We start from the raw sequence: 13,237 nt of genomic DNA, 5'->3' as shown, positions 1-13,237 counted from the left end.
ATGAGTATCCTCGAGTTCCGCAAACAGTCAATTTATTTTTTAATTATTAGAAAAATTAACTCAAGAACTATTGACCATATTGATAATCTTTCAAATAGTTTATAATTAAATGCTTCCTGCATTTATAATTATTGAAAATAAATAATTTAATAATATTTAAAAATATACTTTTCTTCTTTAAAAATATAAAAATTGATACCACAATATTTATTCTTATCTTAGTTCGAAATGAATTTTTTATTTATAACTAGCAGTCCGTCCCGGCTTCGCTCGAGTATTTATTTAGATTTATTTAGATCAAAATTTTTTAATGACAATTGACCTAACTTAATATTTATTGCTAATCTTTTATTCGTTTTAACGGTTTATATACAATTATCTACATTTGAAAAATTTATTATTAAAATCCATAAATTTTTCCAAAGAATTTTATAATTAATTTTTAAATAAATTTCAAATAGCAACTTTGCAGCCACTATGTAACTGCCGTGACTAGTGAACTATAAACAATTAAAATTTTGCTATATTAAATAATGACTTTTGTTAAATTGCACTGTACTTTATTAAATATTGACGTTTTTCAAGATATAAGCTCATCCCGATGTTACACTCATGTTAGAGCTCACACAAGAGCTTTTATTTGAGTACCCATATGCATTTTGATATATTTGTCATATATACTTATACATAAATATGTAAATAATATATATAAAAAATAGATGTGGATACTCAAAGGAAAGGTTTCGATGAGTGTAATGTCGGGGTGAGCTTATACCTTTAAAAATTTAAATGTTTACAAGATACAAGATCATTTTTTAATTATGTATCCTGGAGACAAAATTATTCTTATTCTCTTAATATAGATTAAAGATTTTTACTAAAAGAAAATTCTTAAAAATTAAATAATTAATTCCAGGTTCTAAATGAGGAAAGACTAAGAGACGCAATAAAGCAAATAGCCATAAAAACTCCAAGAATTATCAAATCCCAAAAGAAAAAGCTTTCGCTCAAGCAGAATCCCGACCTCGAGCAATATTATCCCGCATGGAGAGCACGATGAGTCACAAATTGCTCCGACTGACCGGCTATATCTTCTTTAAGCTTCTGTCACTGTTCATAAAGTCGGTGATAGCCCAGGATTCCCACATAGAAATGGTGCGGAAGGCCAACAATCGCGGAGTGCCTATGATGTTCCTTTTTCTGCACCACAGCCACCTGGTCTACATCATAATGAGCTTCGTGCTGCAATGCAACAACGTGAGAAACTCACTGATCATTGCCGGAGACAACCTGAGGATCCCGATCTTCGGCAAACTCCTGAACGACTTAGGAGCCTTCTATATAAAGCGACGCATAGATCCAGTCCAAGGTCGCAAAGACATACTGTACCGCGCGACGCTGCATACATATGTAATGGAAAGTCTGCGCGCTGGTCACAATATTGAATTCTTGATTGAAGGCGGTAGAACAATAACTGGAAAACCTTGCATGCCTAAAGGCGGAATCCTCAGTATAATTATCGACGCATACAAAGACGGGACTATCGAAGACGCTCTTATAATTCCACTCTCGGTTAATTATGACCAACGGCAATTTCGTGAGAGAACAGCTTGGCCAGCCGAAGAAGCCGGAGACTTTTGGTTCTACTATAAAGGCGATTTGGTCGACCCTCAGCGGAAGAAAGCTACGGGATAGTCAAGATGGACATTCGCGAACCGTTTTCACTCAGAGAGATGATCAAGTCTATCGACATCCAGTAGTCCAAGTTGCTTCTCAGTCCGACGAACAACAAAGAGAAGAAATCTCTGAAAGCTACGATGTCTACCTCGTCGCTCTGTGGCACAGATGTTGTTGATAATAAACAACGATTGCTGGTTGACTGCTTGACGAGACATGTTGTCTACGACTACGCTGGACAAACTTGTTGAAGCCTTCGAGTTTATGAAACAAGAATTGGGGTGACTCCATAAAGACATTACTTTTTGCGGAGAGACTATTGATGTCATCAACTATGCTCTAGAAATTTTAGAACCCGGATCGGTCAAGCAGGAACGCCCGGAAATAATTCAGAAGCTGGAAGGACAATCAACGGTATTGAAGAAAAAAACTGTCATTTCTATTCAACCGGTGTCCATTTTCCCGAACGTGATTGAAGTAGCGTATTACAGCAACTCGATGGTCGTTCATTATGTCATGGACAGTATTGTTATCTCGGTTTTATATACGACGCTGAAAGAGCAAATTAACAACCTGCTTATTATTGCCGAGGATAAAATTTACGTTTTTCAACATATTTTAGTGGAGAATGCGCTCAAGCTTTGTGATATTCTCAGACAGGAGTTTATTTTTTCTAAGCCTTGTCAGAATTTGGAGTATTCTATTATTATCTCGACTATTCAAAATTTATCCTATGCTGGGATTCGTATGTTCTGTGAAGAGTCTTAACTACAGGAAGAATTGTGGAGCAGAAGGTACGCTAATAATTTTGATGACAGTTCTGATGAAAAGTATACTGTACAAAATGCTGCTAGGAAGATTCAGTATAAGTTGAATGTAGAAGCTGAGTCTTCGGGATGCATGGAGTTTTTTCATACTATTCTTAGGCTTATTATTGATATGTGTACATTCAGTGCCTTTGCTTTAAGGAAACTCGTTGGCAGGTCGTTTGTCAAAAAGGATGTATTTCAAGAAATTATTAGTAAAATTAAAATTAATATTTATAGAGGCGTTATTAATTATGGTAAGTTATTTTTAGAATTATTTTTTTTATTAATCAATAAATTTATAAAATTTATTTTTTAAATTTTTTAAATAAAAAAAAATTTTTTTTTTAATACTTATGAAATTAATGAAATTTATTTTAAAAATTACCAAATTAAAAAAAATTGTTTTTTTAATAACTTATAAATTTATTATTAAAATGAAAAGAAAAAATTTTTTTTTATGTTCTCAATTTATTTTATTAAAGCCGCAACCTAAAATTTAACAAGAGTTGACAATAATAATAAGTAGTGTGAGATCCGTGCTCGTACCCGTGCCCCGTGCGTGCGAAATATCTGCACGGGTGTAGTGTATGCATGTGACGCTGTGATCGTCAAGCTTTGGAGTGTCATTTGTTTTTTATAGTCAGTCTAAAAACGTAGCCATTAATAGTGCTTTTTTGTGAGTTTATGTTGAAAAAATATATTGAAAATTAATAAAATGAGATGTTATAAAGCTTGTACGTATTGAATGATAATTTTATAGTAATTCATTTAATATTGAGTTTATTAAATAATATGATACTGATACTGATTAAATTATTAAAAATATCTAAAAAGTTGTTCAATGTATAATTTTATACTATAATTTTATTTCATTCGTACAGTATTCGAATGAATAATTTTATTTTATTAATCCAATAACTCTAAAAATTTGTTCTTTACTTTTTGGATGAATAGAAAACCAAATATTAAATTCATGCAAATTCTAAAATGTGTTTTATCAAAAAAAATAACAGGTATACTCATTATCATCAATGTTGTTAGTATTTAACAGTGATATTATTTTATTATGTAGTGACTTTATGAAATTTTACTTAGTTTCAAAATTTATATTAACTAAATCTATAGTTATTAATCTTTGATTACCATATCACTTTAATCAATAGTATTGTACTACGTTATGGTCAACTATAATATTTACTTTATTATCTAGAATAAAAATTTAAATAAATTACATTTTTATGTAATAAATAAATTTTTTTAAATTTATTCTTATTTTTTTAACTAATTTTAAATTAATTTTTACTTTTAAAAAATGATGAAACGTCATAAACTGTCGCATCTAAATTTTTCTGACACAAAAAACATTCTTACTTGTTTCGTGTATTTTCATATGCCCCTTGTTTCACTTTTTTTATGTTATATACTTACTCGACAATTTTCCAATCTTCATTGGTAAAATATTTTTTCAAATTAATGATGACCTGTTTATCTAAAAGTACAGACGGTACATTCTTGGGAATAGTTTTAATTTCATTTTTTTGAATTATATAATTTGATTTTAATACTTTAACTAAATTTTCAGTAATATATAACCAATTTAACATGATCAATAATTTATCATACTGCGATTTTTTTATAAACGATAGCATAGATTTTTGTTTGCTTGGTAAACTAATTGCTGTTTGACGATCCTTTCGGTCGTTGTCATTGTTTCACGCTGGCGGAATAGTTATTTTCTCCAATGTTTTAATTTTCTTATCAATTTATTTTTTTTTTTAATAAATTAAATTTTTATTTTCAGTACCGTCCTCTCAGAGGAAATTTGAAGTGTTCTTCGATTTTAATCATGGAGAAGTTTGGTGTGTCGAGGGTTTAGATTACTATACTTATATGGAAATAACCAGGTATATTTTGTTACTTCATAAGTTATTGTAATTATACATTTTATATAAATTAATAAATTATTTTCTATTTAGTAACGTTAAAAAGGCTAGTGACTTCTTGTGGGCCTGCATTAGTGAAAGAGACATCCAGATTCCTAGTTGCGGGATTCGGACCATTGATATGAGTGAAAATGGTATAGATTTGTCAGTATTTTCTATCAAATACATGTCAGATATATGGTCACTGTTATGCATTAATGTGTTAAGTCCAATGGAAATCCTATGTACTTAACACACTATTGCATAACAGAGTCCATAAACAATTATGCATAAAAATTAATCAATCAAAAATATTTATAATGAATTATTGATTGCAGTAAAAACATTGAGAATAGAGATAACTTTGATGATTCAAATGAATCTCCAATTGCAACTTTCAGCCCGCAAAGTATAACAGAAGAAGACGATACAATAAATTCTTTTAACGATGAAACAACTACAGGTAATCAGTAATTTAAAAATTAGAAAAACGGTTGATCTTAAAGGTCATCCTTGCCACTTCCCACAAATTCCATATCTAAGCGCTGAAATTATATGTTATTTTGAGCTGCCGGACCAAGCTACTATTTAAAAATTTTATTTTTGAGATTTTTGAAAATCTAAATAACCGAATCGATTCAAATTTTCACGAAATTTAATGGCAATGATACTCTTTAGATCGTCACCTATCTCGATCCTATCGGTCAAGCCGTTGAAAAGTAATAAGAGATTTACATACATACACACACGTACATACGTACAGCTATACAGACACCATCGCGGGAATAGTCAGGAAAGTTTCCTAGAACCTTAAAATGTCGAGATCTGATGGAAACTCGATTTTCGAAAAACGGGATGAAACCAATAACTTCCCCATTATTGAAAATATTTAATTTTCTTTGTGGGAAGTTAAAAAGTAATAATATCCATATAGTACTGTAATTAGCTAACATCAGACAATAATTTACATATTTTTTTATCTTTTTAATTATCATAAAAAATGTGAAAAGCAGTTGACTGTTCGAGCTCGAGCCAGCCCTGTAACTTCCAGCATCAAGCGATCTCCAAACGCTGTGGACATGAATATTTCTCGACTTTTCAGTTCTTCGAGCTCAAAAACACAATTCCTACACTTTTTGAGCTCGAAAATTAAATAGTTGTTGAAAAAACCTTTTTTTGTTTTAAATTTTGAATTGCGATATCTTCCGATGAAATCAATTCATTTTATGGGGTTTACGTCACTCAATGCAATTCTCTAAACAAAAAAAGATAATTAATGACCTGGTAAATGATTCAACGTTAAATTTCGAAGTTACTTTGAAAAAACCTTTTTTTTTAATTTTTCGAAATTAAATATCTCTCGACGAATCAACCAATTTTGACGTTTTTGGTGGAGATTGACGTGGTTTTTTGAGCTCTCTGAATTATGTTACTACATCGTAGTCTAGTCGAGAAGTAAGTTTTCTGCGAAAAATCAATCTGAGCCTCTTCAAAGTATGGTGATTGGTGCATTGTATTCAGAATTAAATCCTGAGAAAGAGGTATTTTTTAATTTATCCGCCATCAAAAATTTCATTTGTTATCAACAAAAAAAAATTATTTAATTAACAATTTAATAACTTAAACAAAAATCAAGATAAAATTTTTTTTTTGGCACGGCTATATTCCTTTAAGTGTGTAGATGATACTATAATTTATTTAGATTTTTAAATTAATATTGAATGTTATAAAAAAATTATTTTGTGTAGCATGCTTTGCTTTGCGGCAACGCCTAGGCACTGAAACGGCCGCGCAAAGCTCAATTTTCAACGTTAAATTAAAATTATAAATAATGGAGCTACAACTCCAGAAGTCGAGACTTGTTTAACTGAGATTTTCTTCTCTTTTAGGATCTTTTTTCAAATTTCAGGTATCTTCAATATTTTTGAAGTTATAACTAAAAAATGGAGACTACTTTTCTTTCTCTTCGTTTTTTGTTGATAACAAATGAAATTTTTGATGGCGGATAAATTAAAAAATACCTCTTTCTCAGAATTTAATTCTGAATCCAATGCACCAATCGCCATATTTTTAAGAGGCTCGGATCGATTTTTCGCAGAAAACTCACTTCTCGACTAGACTATAGAAAACAATCCGAAAAATAATACCGGAGTAATGTAAAAAAAAAAAAAAAAAAAAATTTTTCGTTATCGATACCTTTCGAACCATTCAACCGATTTAGATATTCTTGATGGCAATCGAAGTGATTTTTCGCGGTTAAGAACTAATTGTTATTTTAGAATAAATCGGTACAACTGTTTGAAAGTTATTTTAAGAAAACAATTTTTTCAAAATGTTATTCTTGAGATTTTTTAACACTTACAGGCTCGAATAGGTTCAAATTGTATTTAAAATCTAAGTTTGATGAAAGCCATTAGAACGGCACTGATCTCAATAAAATTTGTCAAGCCATTAAAAAGTTATCAGAGGGTTAGACACACTTTTAAAAATAAATCTTTAAAATAATTAGAAAAAAAATTAAAAAATGAAAATTTTAATTTTTTACAGAAATCGAGGCTGATGGTGAAGAAACTCCGGAAGATGTAGAGACGGAGGCCATAGTGGAAAATGTTACAAGAGAAGATAATAATGCTGAAAAAAAACAAATGGAGGAACTGGATATTTTAGATTACTTTGTCAAGTGTGAGAATGGTTACATTTGTATAATGTGTCCGGCAAAATCTTCAAATCTACATTTTTCTGAAAATTTAGAAACCCATTTAGAAACTCGTCATAAAATGGCATTGTAAAGTTCTATGAATAATAAGTTATTGTTTTTTTTTTTTAACAATATTTAATGTTTATTAAAAAAAATTTTTTTCTTCATTTTTTTGTTTTAATCATTTTTTATTATATATTTATTATATTTGTTACAATGTATGGCATGATAACTGCCCTTTGCATTTTTTCTTAAATACTATTAGATATTTTAACTGCTTATTTGGCTAACATTTTAATTAATTTATAAACTGCACTTTTTAATTTTAACTTTTAATAATAAAAAAATAAATTTATCTGCAACTATAACAATGCTTATAGACTCTCTTATGGGGTAATAAAATCACTGCACTTCGGACAACGATCGCCTGCTGACTATTGCAAACGAACTAGCTCATCTTCCATCGCTGTGCCCCCTGCCTTGACTAGATTCTCGAATCTTTGGACATATTCACAGATTTCTTTTATAGGTTCACCTCGTAGAGTCTGCGTTAGGAGCCAGTCGAAGTCTGCCTCTACTCTTCCGCCACTCCACCTCTCTATAAATTCTACTATCTTCTCATTCGCTGCAGCTTTTAGGCTTCTGCACCTGAAGATATGCTCCAGGGTTTGATCTTCGTTCTGGCACAATCTACACTGCCAGTCTTTGAAGCCTTTTTTACCTGCTCTCACTATATTGCCGCACCTGATTCTGCTCCACACCTCCATTATCCAGCTTGGTATTCTGCTGTCTACCCAGTATGGCTCGGTACTAATGGTAGTTTTTATAAACTTGTACCTGCGATTAAAAGCTCCACTCTAAACATTGCACCCGCTCTGACTAGAGAGTTATATAGGTACATCCTGTCTCTGAGTGTACTTCTAGCTGTTCTTTGAATCAGGCCCCAGGTCGCATTTATTGCCACCCTGGCCTTCCCTGCCATTTCTCTCATGTTTTTTCCAGCTATTTCTACTGGAGATCCAGCAACCTAGGTACTTAAATTCTCTAACTTCCTCCAAGGGCTCGCCTCCATACCACCATCCTCTCGCTTCTTGTCCGGCAGCCTTTGCTTCCTACTACCAACACTTATGTTTTTTTTGTATTAACCTTCATTTGTTTTTCGTGGCGTATTTCTCTAGGATGCAGAGCATTTCTTTCATACTATTTTAATCTGGGGTTAACATAGCTATATCATCTGCATATTTGCCTAAAAATACTTTAATACTGCCCATCGCTATTCCTCCAGCATTCCGCCTATTAAATTCTGCATCAATGTCATCTAAAAAGATGTTGAAGAGCAGGGGACTCAGAGGGCAACCCTGTCGCACACCTTGTGATGCCTCGAAACTCCCTTTACTCTCGCCACCTACTGTAATTTCATTCACCGTCCTTCTGTACACTGCCAGGATGAATCTCAGCATCCTGCCCCTGATTCCTGCTTCCAAGGCTTTTTGAAAGAGAAGTTTTCTATCTACACTGTCGAATGCTGTCTGGAAGTCAACGAAGCAGATAAATGCCTTGTTGCCTTTTTTTTCTTTCATCCAGTTGTTAATGACAGCATTTACTACAAAGACCTGGTCTCTTACTCCCCTCTTCCTTCTAAATCCTGCCTGGCTCTCGTTTAAAACGCCTTTTTTCTCACTCCACCATTGGGCCATGTTGTGACTTCTGCTTATCTTCTTTCTCTTCTCCTCTAGCCACTCTTCTTTGCTTTTCCTGCAGGTTTCTCTGTATGCTTTCCTGGCTCCCACCAATGACTTTTTACTCTCTTCACTGATCTCTTTCAGGTGATTTTTCAGAGCTTTAAACATCTCTTTTCTTTTCTCCCCACATTCCTTGTTAAACCAGAGCCTCAGTCTGTTTTGTTCATTTTTTATTATATTTAATATCTAAATTTGTTTCAAAAAATTAAATTAAAAAAATTTTTTTTTATAATTTTTACAATTTCTAAACTTCAATTCTTTTTGTTATAATTTATTTATTAAAAAAATTAAAAAATATCTGTCAAATTAATTAAAATTTCATAAGTAAAATTTTCTAATAATAATTTAATAGTTATAAAATTAAAAAAAAAAATTTCTGTCAGCTTCAGTATCATCAAACAAGACAAAGAGTACGCAGTAAATACCACAAATATAATCTCCATTTAATACCTAGGAGTAACGTATACCTTGTGTGATCTACGCTCTTAGAGAAGAAATAGTGAGCATGCAGTAAGAATGAGAAATATACTGAGAAAATATTAGAGCTTAGAAGTTAAACACTGGTGTCTCCTGAATAATAGTTACAAGACGTTAATAACGTTCGGTCGTTCAGAAATTCAGACTTAGCTGGGTAAAATATTTGTAGGCCAAGAAGTCTGTTTAGAATCCCTTGATCACACCGTAGGCCTCCGAAGTCAAAATAAAGTATATAAAAAAAAAGTTAATAAAAAAAAAAAATTAAAAAATTTTAATTTTTCACATATTTAAGGCCCAAAGTGGAGTTGACCCCACTTTTAAATAATTATCGAAATTTTTTTTATGACCTTTTGAAATTAGCAACTTGATTTAATTAAAATATTGACAATTAATCTATTGAAATTGTTTTGATCTAGGTCATAGCAAAATACAGCGAGTGGCAACAAATAATCCCAAATTCGCAAATGATGGTAATCTCTAACCCAATAAACGAAGTGAAGAAATAGGAAGCTCAATTATTCGTAACGCATAGTAAATTAATATTGCTAAGTACCGCAGTAGTAACAGGTACTTCCCTGTTTAAAATTTCCAATAGGATCCCATCAAAAGCGACAAAAGCCACTTAGAAACCCATAAATTTTATTGGTTTCTAAGTGGCTTTTGTCGCTTTTGATGGGATCTTATTGGAGCTTTTCAACAGGGTTGCGGTCTGATATCGCTGATAATAATAGCACTCTATTGGAAGAAAAGGATAAGATAGAAAGATAGGATAGAGATAAAGATAAGATAGAAGAAAAGAGGATAAAATAGAAAGACTACAGGAAGCTCACAAACTCCATTGTGATGCTCTATATACAATGAGTTACCGTTGTTCTTTTACCTTTAACTGTTGTGATTATAATAAAATAATAAAATAAAAAAAAAGGCCATTCGGCAGCCGAAATGGAAGTAGATTTCATAACTTCTCTCTCGCAACTTATAAGAAGTAATCAAACCGACATCAAATGGACAAAAACATATAATATTTTCAATTTTAGAAAATATTTAGAATCGAAATGATAAAAACTACATAAAATAAAATTCAATATGAAGTAATGTTATAAAATAATACTGATAAAATATATATGATAATAAAAAATTATCTCGCTTATTATTGATTTATTTTCTTTTATTTTATTTACTCAGATATCTAACAACAATTAAATTTTCGTAAATTAAATGTGTATCTCGATCGTTATTCATCATCTTCAGAATCTATTTAGATTATTATATTTGGTAATAAAGGAAAATCATAGGTCCCTAATGTTATCGGAATAAGTTTAATGAACGATGTTTCACCAATTTCGAAACGGAAATCACCTATGAGTGGATCATTTGTAAATATATCCAAAACTCCAATCCGTGCTTTTGATCCGCGTATTATAATTATTTGGTGCAAATGTATTTGTTTGATAATGTCTTTGAAAAATGTACTCAAACACATAAGATATCTTACTACTACTCCTTCAGACATTGGCTGTAATAGTTACATTTTTATGAAATCTACTAAAAACTGTTTCTTTTAAGTGAACTAAAATGAGTAATATTAAAGCTATTTCCACTTCTAGCTAGTGAAAATTAAAGCATAATAAAAGAGCTTCAAGATGCATTTTACCGAATTTCGATATCTTGTCTAGTTCAGTAATTATATCAAGTTAAAGTAGTGTAAACATCAATTTTTACGATTTTCAAAATTTCAAAATCCTGTCATTTCCAAACTACTCGACCGATTAAGCTCATCTTCGAACTTAACCTTGGTATTTATTGATAGATAAAGCATGTTGAGTTTGAGAACAATCGGATATAAATTGAGAACGCTATCGTGCTGACAAGCCGCGTTATATCGTATAAATATATATATATATATATATATATATATATATATATATATATATATATATATATATATATATATATATATATATAAACACATACATATATAAACTTTTTAACTATATATATTTTCTGACTCAGCTCGACAAACAGAGTCAGAAAATTACTAAATTTTTTAAAAGTTGCGCCATGAGGACGGCTGTAATAGTTAGATTTTTATGAAATCTACTAAAAAGGTGTGACTTCTACTTTAGACTAACCAATAGCATTTCAAAAATTTAATAATGGATTAATCAAGATAAAAAGCCTTAAATAATTATTTAAAAATGATATAGGTTGGTCAAATATTAACGAAATCAAAGCTTTATTATTTTTAATTTTTTTGGTTTTTAAATGTAGTTTTTGAAAAAAAATTTTCTTTAATTTTATAGAGCTTCCTTCTATTTAGTATGTTCATTTAAAAAAAAATAAAAAATCACTAAAACGGTTGGCCCTGAAAGGTGCTTAATACTGAATTTATGACATTTTCGAGCTTTTCAAGCTTTATAAAAATTATTTCTTTACTTTTAATTCAATTAATAAAAACAAAAAAAAAAATGATTTAAAGTCGACTAATTCAGATGTTAAAAGAAATGACAAATGTAATTTTTTTTTAATAATTTTTTGTAAAAATTTTTTTTGATAAATAAAATAAAAGATTGTTAAGTGTCTGCTACAGTCACTAAATTTATAATTTTAAATAACTTAATTTTTTATAATAAAATATGACTTAATTTTTATCATGACTTAGTTATGATGAATAATTATAATTGAAAAAATTTTATGCTATTTGAAATTTTATACTATATGTTTATAGTATAATTATTATAGTTTTTATATTTTAATATTGAATTCTAGTGATCTCCAGTTTAATTATGAAGATAAAAAAAAATTTTTAGATTGATTTTTTGATATTTTTTTATCATGAGGTACTTTTGGATGAAATTTAAAAAATAATATTTAATTATTAATTATTTTATGGACTATTTTAAAAAATGAAAAATTTAATAGTAGCTATATTATATTTGAAAAACAAAATTTTAAATGATTTTTAAGTAATTAGTTTTTATATTGAAATAATTAAAAATTCATGAAACGAAAAAAATTTAGTATTAATAGTGGTGTACCTTCCAATTTAATTATTTATAATTAATTAATTAATTAGTTACAAATATAATTAGTTATATACGGAATTAGAATTAAAATTTTTAAAATGACTTTCCTTAAAATATACTGTCGTTTGATGTAAACAGTCTTAAAGTATTACGGAAAATAAGAGCTGCAATAAAATGGCGCCACCTATCGGAATAAAAATTTTTTCAAAGATGCATTTGGTATTTTACTCCATCGGGATCCTGGGTTATCGGGATTATACCCAATCGGAAATCTTGGTCATCGGGATCTATCTCATCGGAATCTAGGCAAACGATTTCTATTTCATCGGGATTCTGGGTTATCGGGATTATATCCAATCGAAAATCTTGGCTATCGGAATCTTGGTAATCGGAATCTGGGCTATAGGAATTCAAGTCATCAGAACCTATGCTATCGGTCTTATAGGTCATCATTTCCTTGGCTATAGAGGTCTACCCGCCTAATCGGCTCGGTATTTGCATTTCGAAAGAGTGGGACCAGGGTTCGATTCCGGCGCGCACCAATATTTTTCAATGATTATAAACTAAGAATATGTGCGTTTCATTGCCAGCCTCTGTACCGGTCGGGTTTTCTGTGGTTTTCCCGTATAGTTATGGAGGTAAAATGTCATTATAGAAGTACCTCCATACTATTTAAGACCGTAATGCAAATGGAGGTACTGATTATAACGCGTAAGTTGGCCACAGTCGCAGCACATGTGTGTCGAGCATAAAAGAAAAAAAATCCCGACATGCAGGGGGGTGGTGACGAAAGAGTGGTTGAGAGTTATAATGACGGGGTTGAGAGATTATATTGCGGAGAAAAAAGTGGAGAGACAATAATTCCCCACCCTCCCTTGTAAAACAC

At 30.6% G+C, this 13,237-nt stretch overlaps 1 pseudogene; it reads left to right on the top strand.

The window, feature by feature from the left end:
* Nucleotides 1-7,273, top strand: LOC123258961 (annotated as a pseudogene).
* Nucleotides 7,274-13,237: the final 5,964 nt, after the last annotated feature.

The sequence above is a fragment of the Cotesia glomerata genome, linkage group LG2, assembly GCF_020080835.1.
Source record: "Cotesia glomerata isolate CgM1 linkage group LG2, MPM_Cglom_v2.3, whole genome shotgun sequence".
NCBI classification, from domain to species: Eukaryota; Metazoa; Arthropoda; class Insecta; order Hymenoptera; family Braconidae; genus Cotesia; species Cotesia glomerata.
The sequence above is the reverse complement of the archived record's forward strand: the minus strand, read 5'-3'. Positions and strand labels throughout refer to the sequence as shown.